The following is an 11154-nucleotide window of genomic DNA, read 5'->3' on the forward strand; positions in this document are numbered from 1 at the left end:
TTACATGGAACCAAAAAAAAGAGCCTGCATAGCCAAAGCAATACTAATCAAAAAGAAAAAAATCGGGTGTCATCATATTACCCAACTTATACTACAAAGCTATAGTTAACAAAACAACATGGCACTGGTATAAAAAAAAGGAATGTAGACCAATGGAACAGAATAGAGAACCTTGAAATAAAGCCAAGTACTTACAGATAACAGATCTTCAACAAAACATGCAGAACATAAATTAGGGAAAGGACACACTATTCAATAAATAGTGCTGGGTAAAGTGGCAAATCACATGCAGAAGAATGAAACTGGACCCCCATCTCTCACCTTATACAAAAATCAACTCAAGATGGATCAAAGACTTAAATCTAAGACCTGAAACCATAAAAATTCTAGAGGATAACATTGGGAAAAATCTTCTGGCTGTTGGCTTAGGCAAGGAATTCATGACTAAGACAAAGAAAGCAAATGCCACAAAACCAAAAATAAACAAATGGGACCTAATTAAACTGAAAACCATCTGCACAGCAAAAGTAAATAGACAACCCACAGAGTGGGAGAAAATAGTCATAAACTATGCATCTGACAAAGGACTAGCATCCAGAATCTACAAGGAACTCAAACAAATTAGGAAGAAAAAAAACCAAATAGAGCTTATCCATGTAATAAAAACCCACCTGTACCCCAAAAACTGTTGAAATAAAACAGTTTACCACAAGCAAGAAAAAAAAAACCAAATAATCCCATCAAAAAGTGGGCAAAGTTCATGAATAGACATTTCTCAAAAGAAGATATACAAATGGCCAACAAACATGACAAAATGCTCAACATCATTAATCATCAGGGAAATGCAAAATAAAACCACAATGAGATTCCACCTTACTCCAGCAAGAATGGCCATAATTAAAAAGTCAAAAAAACGATAGATGTTGGCATGAATGTGGTGAAAAGGGAACACTTTTACACTGCTGGTGGGAATGTATATTAGCACAACCATGATGGAAAACAATATGGAGATTCCTTAAAAAACTAGAAGTAGAACTGCCATTTGATCCAGCAGTCCCACTCCTGGATATCTACTCAAAGAAAAAGAAGTCATTATATGAAAAAGAAACATGCACTGAATGTTTTATAGACACACAATTCACAGTTGCAAAGATATGGAACTAACCTGAGTGCCCATTGATCCATAAGTTTATAAAGAAAATGTGGTATATATACACCATGGAATACTACTAAGCCATGAAAAGCAATGAAATAATGTCTTTTGCAGCAACTTGGATGGAGCTGGAGGCTATTGTTCTTTTTTTTTTTTCTTTTTTTTGAGACAGAGTCTCACTTTATTTCCCAGGCTGGAGTGCAGTGTTGTGATCTCAGATCACTGCAACCTCCACCTCCCAGGTTCAAGGGATTCTTGTGTCTCAGCCTCCCAAGTAGCTGGGATTACATGCGCCACCACACCCAGCTAATTTTTGTATTTTTAGTAGAGACGGGGTTTCGCCATGTTGTCCAGGCTGGTCTTGAACTCCTGACCTCAAGTGACCCGCCTGCCTTGGCCTCCCAAAGTGTTGGGATTACAGGCCTGGGCCACTGTGCCTGGCCTGGAGGCCATTATTCTAAGTGAAGTAACTCATGAATGAAAAACCAAATATTGTATGCTAAGCTATGAGGATGCAAAGGCATAAAAGTGATATAATGGACTTTGGGTACTCGGGGGGGATATTGGGATGGTGAGGTATAGAAGCCTACGTAGTGGGTATAGTGTACACTGTTCAGGTGAGGGGTGCACTAAAATCTCAGAATTCACCACTACAGAGCTTATCCATGTAATAAAAACCCACCTGTACCCCAAAAACTGTTGAAATAAAAAAAAGATAAAAAATTGTATCTAAAAGATCAACAAATCAAATCCAGGAATGTGCTCAAAGAATAATACATATGATCAAATAGTTTATTGTAGGACTGCAAAATTTGTTTAGCTTTAAAAACACTATTAACATGTTTTACCATCCTTTGGTATATTATGAGATAAAATAAAAATAAAATATGATAAAATACGATTGTATCTCAATAGATGATACAATAACATTTAATACCATTCAATATCCATTTCTTATTAAAACTAGTGAGCTAGAATTAAAGGATATTTTCTTACATGGTAGAGATTATCTGTCCAAAAGTAACAACCAACATCATATTTAATGCTGAGTTTTACTATGGTCAAGAGCAAAACAAGCAAGCTCACCATCATCACTTCTTCCCTGTCTCAGTTTGAAATCAGTTGAGAGGAGTCATCAGACACATGGGTCAAAATGTCAGCTTCATTACTGATAAAGCCAACTGCAGCATGTGGCTTTAGATCTGAAGCCAGAAGAGCTTGCCAGCAGTCCCTGAATTAGACAACATACCACAGTCACTGGCAGCTCTGACTCTCCCCACCCATACCCAGCTAGGGCTGGCTCTTTCAGGAAGCAGAGAAAACCAGACAATGCTGCCTTCTCAGATGGCAGATTCAAAGAGAATCCAGAAGAGGCCAAGCCATGCAGGCAAATTCTTTCTCCCAAACAAATGCTCCCAAGAAGGAAAATATGAGAATTCGAGGAAGGTCAGGAGCATCACAGAAATGTAACCTTTACCATACGGGAGCATGTAGTCAAGGGGACCCCTAACAGTGTTCTACACTCTTTGAGAAGTTTTAGCCATTGTGATAGGACAGGAAAAAGAAACGGGAATGGTAAATATCTTAAAGGAAAATCAAAATGATTGGTCGTTATCTGCAAATGTTATAGCTATTTAGAAAATCCAAGCAAATCAATTGAAAAACATTAATTAGAGCTTACAGAAGTGTTTGGTAAGCTAGCCTATTGCTTTCCTTAAATGACAGAATTAATGGCTTTTCCCTATACCAGCAAAGTTAGAAAATTGGGCAAGTTGTGGAAGGAGGGATCCTGGGAAAATAAATTCATAACAATGTCCAATAAATACAGTAAAAGAATTTTGGAAGAAAATCTGCCTTGCCAAACTGACAAAATATGTTATGAAGCTACAATAATTCTTAAAGTGTGGTAGTGGCAAAAGAATCCATGCAAGATCAAGGGAAGAATAGTAAATTCAGAAACAGAACTAACAAATAGGTTTAGAATATGACATAGTGGCTGTGATGGTTTGAATGTGTCCCCTCCAAAATTCAAGTGTTAGCAATGTGATGGTCTTAAGAGGCAGGGCCTGTAAGATTGATGAGGCCGCGAGGGTTCCTTCCTCACGAATGGGATTTAAGGCCCTTATAAAAGAAGCTTCATGCAGTATTCAGCCCTTTTTGTCCTTCCACCTTCTGCCCTGGGAGGACACAGCGTTTCTCCCCAACAGAAGATGCAGCATCAGGGTACCATCTTGAATGTGGAGACCAGGCCCTCAACAACGAATTGCCATCCTCTCGATCCTGGACTCTCAGCCTCCAGAAAGGTGAGAAATAAAATTATGTTGCTTTTTAACGACCCAGTTGCAGGTATTGTTCTGTAGCAGCCCAAACAAAAAGAGTGACATTTAAAGTCATGATTCTAGGAAGGATTGTCAACAAACGCAGTTGGCATAACTGAAAAAAATACAAGTTAAATCTGTCATCCCACACACCAAAAGAAATCCTGGATGATTTAAAAATTTAAACAATGAAAATGAAATCATACCACCACTAAAGGAGACTGTAGATACACAGTTTTATTACCTTGGGCTGAAGAAGGGCTTCCTAAACTTCAAGACAAAGGAAGAATATCGAAGATAGATTTGCCCACACAAGCGATTTTAAACTTCCAAATACCAAAAAACCTTAAAAAATTAAGTGGAAAAGGCACCTGTGAGAAATGTCACAGAGGGTCAAACCTTCACATGTCAAGGGCTTCTTAATATTCAGTAAGGACACCTCCACATCTCTGATGGTAAAAAGGACCAATGACAATTACAGCCAATTCACGTGAAAGAAGTCAAAATGCCAATAAATTTCTAAAAGTGATGTTCCATCTCACTAATATTCAAAGAAATGCAAACTAAAATATTAAATTGATAAAACTTTGAAAATGTGTGTATATATGCTGGGATACCTATAGGAAAGGGGCATTTCTGTACATTTCTGGTGGGCATAAAGTTTCTGTAGGATGGAATGCATGGCATGACATGATTTCATTTTTGGTAAAGTATATTTAAAATTATGTTTAGAGAAAGATGGGAGATTCCAAATATTAACCATGGTTATCTCTAAATGAGTGTTTACAATTTTTGTGTGGTCTCAGTTTTCTACCACAAGATGGTCTTATTTTTGTAAACATACTGAAAGCTATTTTTTTTTTTTAAATAAAAGGATACATTTATGAGGCTACTTTAGAAAACTTTGAGGAATGAGTAAAAGATTGGGGGTGTCCTAGAAGGTACAAAGTGACAGTGATTAGAAGTGTTGTTTGAGTGTGGGAATTAACAGACTAATGGAGTAGATGAGATGGGCTAGAAATAGTCCTCGGTGCATATTAGATCTCAAGACTGTTGAAGCTGAAAAACTGTCATTTGGAAGATTGCAAGCGATTCCTGTAGGGGGAACTTTCCCTGGGAGGGGCTGCTTACTAAACCCCTTTAAACTGGAAACAACCCAATATCCAACAATGGGGAATTGGCTAAGTAAACGATGGTACGTTGATTCATTGGAGTTCTATGTGGCCATACAAATGCTGTGTTGGTAGAACATTTAATGGCATGGAAATTTGTTTACAGTTTATTGTTAAGTGCACATCTGGTTTCAAAACCAAATGCATATTATGATCCATATTTGTAAAAAGTATGTATTTTTTTAGAGAAAAGACTTGAAGGATGCATTTCATTTTTTTCTGTTGACTTATCTGTATTATATTTTTTCTATAGTGACATCTATTTATTTTATAAGAGAGTACACTGTAGATGCAATTTATATATAAGTTTACATAGAAATGTAAAAAGAGAGGGAATGGTTTTCAGGTCGGTAAGTCTCAGCTCTGAGATGACGCAATGAATCAATGCACCCAGGAAGGGTGAGTCACAAGGGGGTTTGTCAGCAAAAGGCCAGGGGGCAAATGCTATTGTGGGCCTCCTAAATCCTGTCCATGGGAGAGCACCCTGGCCTCCAAAGAGTAAAGAGCCACAGGCTAAATCCTCTATCCTGTGAGGCAGCAGCTTGAGGCCATCCTGACCAGGAGTCATGTGACATCTACTTCATGTTGCTGGCTCTCTGGTTCTGGCTCTGTGCACTTGGCTAACTGCTGGTGGTGTGGGCTTCCCTTGGACTGTGGAGAATGGATTAATGGGACATTATCTGGGACAGGAGGCCAGCTGAATCATGCTTCCCTGTAGGGAGATGAGCAATGACTGGAGAGTCTGAAATGACAATGAGGGAGAGGCGTTAAGAGCCACAGGGCTGTGTGCCTGTGGGGTTAAGGGCAGGTGGAAACACCCAGGAGAAGAGGAGAACTGTTCTGAGAGGGGAAATGATGGAACAACTTTGAACACATCGCACCTGTAGACCTGCAGGACGTACAGACGGAGATTTCTTGGGTGTGGTAGGATGTTCATGTCTGGGAGGATTCTGGACCAGAAGAACAAATACAGGGTCATCAACAGATGATATTCTTGAAGGAGGTCACCCAGGAAACCCAGAGAAACAGAGAAGCAGCTAAGGACAGAACCCCAGCGTTTCAATACCCAGAGGTGTGGAGGGGAAGGGGAGCATGCACAGAAGTGTGAGGGGATGATCAGAGAAGAGGGGATCAGCACGGAACCCAGGGCAGAGTGGGATGCTGAGGCCAGGGAGTCATCAGCAGTGTTTAGTGGCACAGAGCAGTGCAGAAGGACAGAGGATGAGGGAAACCATTTTGGTCAAACCCCAGGGGCAGAAGGCTGCGCCTTGCTGAGAATTGGACCAGAGGAAAGAGAAGACTGAGTGTCCACTGTCACAAGGAGACAGGATTTGAAGGGAAAAGGATGGACCTGTCATTGTGTGGGACTGCAGAGCTTTGACAATGCTTGATTCCCAAAAAGTAAAAGTGCCCACAGAGAGACTTCATTGTATGGAAGGTAAAGCAGCCAGTACTGCATCCAATACAATGATGGAGCAGAAAGGCTGATGATCACGGAGTCAGGGGTCTCACCTCCAGCTGAAGCAGGAACACACCCACTGGTTCAGGAGGGAAGAAGGATGGACAGACAGATGTCAGTTTGTCCTGGGAGTCCAGATTAGTGAGAGAGGAAGTCTAGTGGTATCTTTTCTTTTAATACAATAAGAGTCAGAATCATTTGCTGAGAGAGAGGCAGAGATGGCTGGGCACAGAGCTTGCACAGCAGTAAACATTAGAAATGGTTGTGGTTAGTGGGAGAGTATATTAGTCTGTTCTCAGACTGCTAATAAAGACATACCGAAGCCTGGGTGATTTATAAAGGAAAGAGTTGTAATTGAATCACAACTCTGCAGGGCTGGGGAGGCCTCAGGAAACTTACAATCATAGTGGAAGGGGAAGCAAACACATCCTTCTTCACATGATGGCAGGAAGGGGAAGTGCTGAGCAAAGAGGGAAGAGCCCGTTATAAAACCATCAGATCTTGTGAGAACTCACTCACTATCATGAGGACAGCATGAGGGTAACCGCTCCTCCCTTATTAAATTACCTCCCACTGGGTCCCTCCCACAACACGTGGGGATTATGGGAACTACAAATCAAAATGAGATTTGGCTGGGGGGCACAGCCAAACCATATCAGAGAGGTAGCTGATTAGGAGCAAAGGGAAAATGGGAGGGTAGCATGGAGAGACCATGAGTGTTAGTGGCACCTGCAGTAAGGGATGCTCCCTGCTTTGAGCCTGTCACAGGTCTTATTCTCTGATCTATCACGAAGGGTTAAGGAGAGACATGGTCTATCTTTCAGTTGTCCTTAATCCCAAAGAATTATTCTAGTAAGCCTCTGCGCTAGGCTCGCAGAACAAGGTTCATGGTCTCTAGGGGTATCTAGCCAAAAGAAGTGGGAAGATAAGAACATAAAATAAGGAACTTGATCAGCCCAGGCAATAAGTGGTGGTGAGGGGGAGGCAACTTCTTGCTATAGTAACCACAGAACTCATGGGCAGGTGGCTTTTGCACTGGAATCCAAGGGATGGGCATAATTTTGGAAGGTGGAAGGTTTTCCTGGTTGGAAGGAGGTGGGTGAGCAAAGGGATATGATATGGAAACACCAACAGGTGTGTAGACCAGACCAGCAGGAGAGGAGGGCACAAGTGAGATGGAGCCTCAGGAAGTGGCTAGGGTGGCAGGGAGGGTCCTGAACGCCAGGGATCGACTGTTCGTGAGCAACTATATAATTTTTTGGAGAAAGCTTGTGAAATGACCAGGGTGCTGTTTTAGGAAGGTGAATCTGGCATAATTTCTAGGAAGGAGAGGAAAGGAGAACCTGGGGGTAGAGAGATGGCTCCTGTGTCACCGATCTCTAAAGAGTGGCTAATGAGTGGCAAAACAATGAGATTAAACAATCCACGTGATTATGCATTTACACTTCTAATTTTAAATCCAGCACCCTAATTAAGCATAAATTATTTTGTCATTCAAATGTATTCTAGTTCGAAGCTCCCTCTCTGTTGGTGGTGAGAGAGAGGAGGGTAGAGGGGAAGTAACCACAAGACAACAATCAGGATCATCTGTCGTTTCTGCTGAAGAGTTCTGAAGGCCATGCAGCTGTTCCCAGGTTTCTTGCCTTCTAAACGGTGCTGGCCACTTGCCATCCTGACCTGGCTGTACCTACTTTGAGAGGTGGCCATTGCCAGAGGTGGGTTGTGTCCTTTGGCTGTGACTGGTTTTTCATGTAACCCCCCCAAGTCTCTGCCTTGTAAAGGACGGCTGGAGTACAGCATGGGAGAGTCCAGTTGCCCTCATGTCTAGAATCAATTAGAAGCCCAGTTATCACCAAGAAGCACGTCCAGGCACCAAACAAATTTACACAGGATGCCAGACATTCCCTCTGTGACAGCCAAGGAAGGGGATGTCCGAGTCGGGCTGGGCAGGGAAGTGCAGCCCATTCTAATCCCGTCGGTGGTGCAGATGGCCTGAGGGGAGAGCTGGGTAGGATGGAGGGAGGGAACCCAGGTAGGAGGGGAGGGGATGCTGGGTTCACGTGGATCTGTAGTACCAGCCTGCATGTTTGGGAACTTGTGGTTCTGCAGAGCTGCTGCTCTCCCTCTGGTGGATGAGCTGCGGGCCTTGTTTGTCCTGCAGTGGTAATCCCCTTCCCTCACCTGTCCCACCAGTGGGACAAAGCCACTATTGGGGTGGGGGAAATGTGTGCCCAAGAAGAAGAGGGGCTCATTCTCCTGGTGCCTTCCAGACTGCCTGGGGTTGTAGGGACTTGGGCCCCCCACTACTGATGGCAGCACCCCCTGAGTGGCCCCCTCTACTCTTGAGTTTAGGACCTCTCAAGTGTGGATGTCGGGGTGAAATAGTTACCGTGTTTAACAAGTGTGTGCTTCATGTCTTTTCAGTTCCAGACTCTGTAAGAGGGCACAGGATAGAAACATTAAAACCAAATAATCCCTCTTGCCGAGGCTTTATAATATGGCTGACAGCCAGTCATAAGTCTAGAGAACATTTTAATGCATGATGTTAAAGGCAAGGGTGGTAGACATGATATGTAAGTGATGGAGGAGTTGATAAGAAAAAAGATGATTGTAAGTTTGGAATGTATTCTGAAGACTTCCTGGAAGGGGTGACATTGAACCTGCTCCAGAGCGGGGTATGATTTAGAGAGGCAGAGTGGGGCTTCCGGAGGGGGGGCGGGGCGGGAGAGCCCAGCAGAAGCAGGGCAAGGGTGAAGAAGGGGACTGAGCACACACTGGTTAATTCAGGAACTCAGTTAGTGATCCTGTGTTCTAGGCACCAGGGTCACAGGAGTGAACAAGAGACAGGGTCCCCATGCTCCTATGGGAGACAGTGAACAAATAAACACCTCAGAGGCCACAAAGTGCCTTGAAGGAAAATAAGGATGGGGAGCACTAGAGGTGAAGGGTGGCTGCTTTCTGATGTGGCGTGATCTGGACGCTTTCTTGGATAAAGTGACATTTGAGCAAACACCAAGGGAAGAGAGGAAGGAGCCATGCAGATATTGGGGGTGGGGGTGGGTGGAAGAGTGTTCTAGGACAAGAGAACAGCAGGTGCAAAGACCCCTGGGCAAGGAATGTGCTAGCTGTGTTTGAGGAACAACCAGGAGGTTCACTGGGGTGCAGTGAGATGAAGGGTGGCTAAGTCATGCAGGGGCTTAAAGGTCATTATGAGGAGGCTGACTTTTCTGCTGGGGGAGATGGGAGGCTACTGGAGGTCTGGAGCAGAGGATGACTCGCCTGCTTTGGTTGCTGAAAGGATCTGAGGGTGGACTACAGAGGGCAGGGGTGGGACCAGGGAGACACTTAATGGAGCTACTACGACAATTCAGGTGAGAGTTGGAGGCTTGGACCAGGGCAGTAGCAGTGGACGGCATGAGAGGAATTTGGAAACTGAAAATATGTTAAAGATAGAGGAGTCAGGATTTCCTGATGGATCAGATGTGGATGTGAGAGGAGGAGGAGCCCAGGGTGACTCTAGGCTTTTGGGCTGAGTCACCAGAGCTTGGAATGTCCATGACTGGGATAGGGAAGGCTTGGGGAGAAAAAGGCATCAGTGGGCAAACCCAGGACATCAACTTTGGATTTTTAAAGTTGGAGTTCATCATTATATATCCAAGGCAGGGATTGAGTAGCCAGTTGGAAACACTCCACTATTTTTAGTTTGAGGAAAAGATCCAGCTGGAAGACAGAAATTTGGAAGCCATCAGCATTTAGATGGCATTTGAGACCTTTTGGTGAGATGATGCTATACAGAAGGTGAGTGTGGATAGAGAAGAGACAAAGCCAAGGATGGGGCACCTGGGACAAGAAAACAAGGGGTGGCTAGTGAGAAAGAAATAGGGAGACAGGTTGGCTGCCATGGACACAGTCTTGGGAGGGGGACTGGGAAAGAGGAGGTCAGGGCTGACAGAGAGCCACAAGCAACAGTGGGGCGTTATCCCTTGATCTAGTAGCATTAGGGTCTTCTCAGCACTTCCTTGCCTGGAACCTATCCTACTGAGCGCACCCGTCTACACCAGTCACCAAATCACCACTGGAAGGGATCACAAAATTGCAGTGAGCAAACTCGGGTTTCCACAGGATGATTTGCAAAAAGCCAGACAAAGTACATGGGTCCACCTTGCACAAAAGAAAACATTGCCAAGTAAAAATATATATATATATATATTTTAAAAACAACTTTATGGCCAGACATGGATATATATTTTAAAAACAACTTTATGGCCAGATATGGTGGCTCATGCCTGTAATCCCAGCACTTTGGGTGGCCAAAGTGGGCGGATCACCTGAGGTCAGGAGTTTGAGACCAGCCTGGCCAACATGGCGAAACCCTGTCTCTACTAAAAATATAAAAATTAGCTGAGTGTGGCAGCAGGTGCCTGTAATCCCAGATACTTGGGAGGCTGAGGCAGGAGAGTCGCTTGAACCCAGGAGGCAGAGGTTGCAGTGAGCCTAGATAGTGCCTCCGCAACCTGGGCAACAGAGTGAGACTCCATCAAAAACAAACAAACAAACAAACAAACACAACTTTATTGAGCTATAATTGACATACAATAAAATTCCCTCATTTTAAGTGTAAGATTTGAGTTTTGACAAATGCATGTTGTCATGTACCCACTGTCACAATTGATATGTAGGATGTTTTCATTACCTTAAAAACCCAAGTAGGAATTAAAAAATATTCTTCCCCCACTCTCACCCACTACTGTGGGTTATTTTTGTGCGATGTGTTTGTATCTTGCTTGGTGCAGCGTAAACATCATAGAACGTGAGGCCAGCCGGCTGCCGAAGACTGAGTGTAGCAGTCAGCGTTCACAAAAATTCTGAATCTAAATAGTGCAGAAATAAAGGACTTATTTTATCATTTACATTTTAAATGGATTAACTTACTTCCCGAGTAGGAGTCTGGTTCAGGAAACCTCCCTGATTGTAAATGCTGACAGACAGTTTTTATGAAAGGACATGTTGATCCCCACTGGACTAAGTATCTTTCAGACCAATACAGTTAAT

The sequence above is a fragment of the Mandrillus leucophaeus genome, unplaced genomic scaffold (assembly GCF_000951045.1).
Source record: "Mandrillus leucophaeus isolate KB7577 unplaced genomic scaffold, Mleu.le_1.0 Scaffold21, whole genome shotgun sequence".
Classification (NCBI taxonomy): Eukaryota; Metazoa; Chordata; class Mammalia; order Primates; family Cercopithecidae; genus Mandrillus; species Mandrillus leucophaeus.